We start from the raw sequence: 823 nt of genomic DNA on the forward strand, positions 1-823 counted from the left end.
CTAGCTCTTGTAGACCAGGCTGGTCTCGAACTCACAGAGATCCGCCTGCCTCTGCCTCCCGAGTGCTGGATTAAAGGCGTGCGCCACCACCGCCCGGACAGGCTAGTACTTTTAATAAACTCTCATGTGACTTTACGACTTGATTCTCCAGGTACCTGTGGTCTAGCGCCCTCTTTCCCACTATGTTAAGTCAGCTTCCAACCACTGTGACCAAATACTGGAAGTGACAACTGGAGAGAGAAGATTTGCATTGAGTCGGAGCTCCAGAAGTGTTTGTGCTTCGTGGGGGAAGGAACGACTCAGCAGGACAGAGAGAGCATGCGTGCCTGTACTCATAGGCCTTTGCCCTTTCCCCTTGCATTCCATTGAGACCTGCATCTTATTGGACAGTGTCCCCCACATTCAGAGTGGGTCTCCCCCTTAGTCAGCAATCCCCAGAAATGCTTTCACAGACGTACGCGTGATGAACTTTTCTCTGTCAATATGGACCAGCACATCTCACTGGCAGCCAAAGTGTCTTTCATTCAAAGCCCCCAAATGCATCACCAAGCTGCAAGATACGCAGAACAGCAGGGCCCATTTTTATCCTTTGGTTTCACCAAACCTGAGTCCCAGTGTGCAGAAAACCATAGAAGAATGCTCAGAGCCAGAGAAAGCCACCAGAGCTCTATAGTGCACACCAGAGCAGAATCCCATAGTCAAATACACATCCATAGGATGGAACTACACTATACAGTAAGATCCAAGGTGCTATAGCTGCTTGATTGGGGCCCACACTTTATTTTTTTTTTTCTTAATTTATTTATTTATTGAGGATTTCCGC

This window comes from Microtus ochrogaster, linkage group LG3 (genome assembly GCF_000317375.1).
Source record: "Microtus ochrogaster isolate Prairie Vole_2 linkage group LG3, MicOch1.0, whole genome shotgun sequence".
Classification (NCBI taxonomy): domain Eukaryota; kingdom Metazoa; phylum Chordata; class Mammalia; order Rodentia; family Cricetidae; genus Microtus; species Microtus ochrogaster.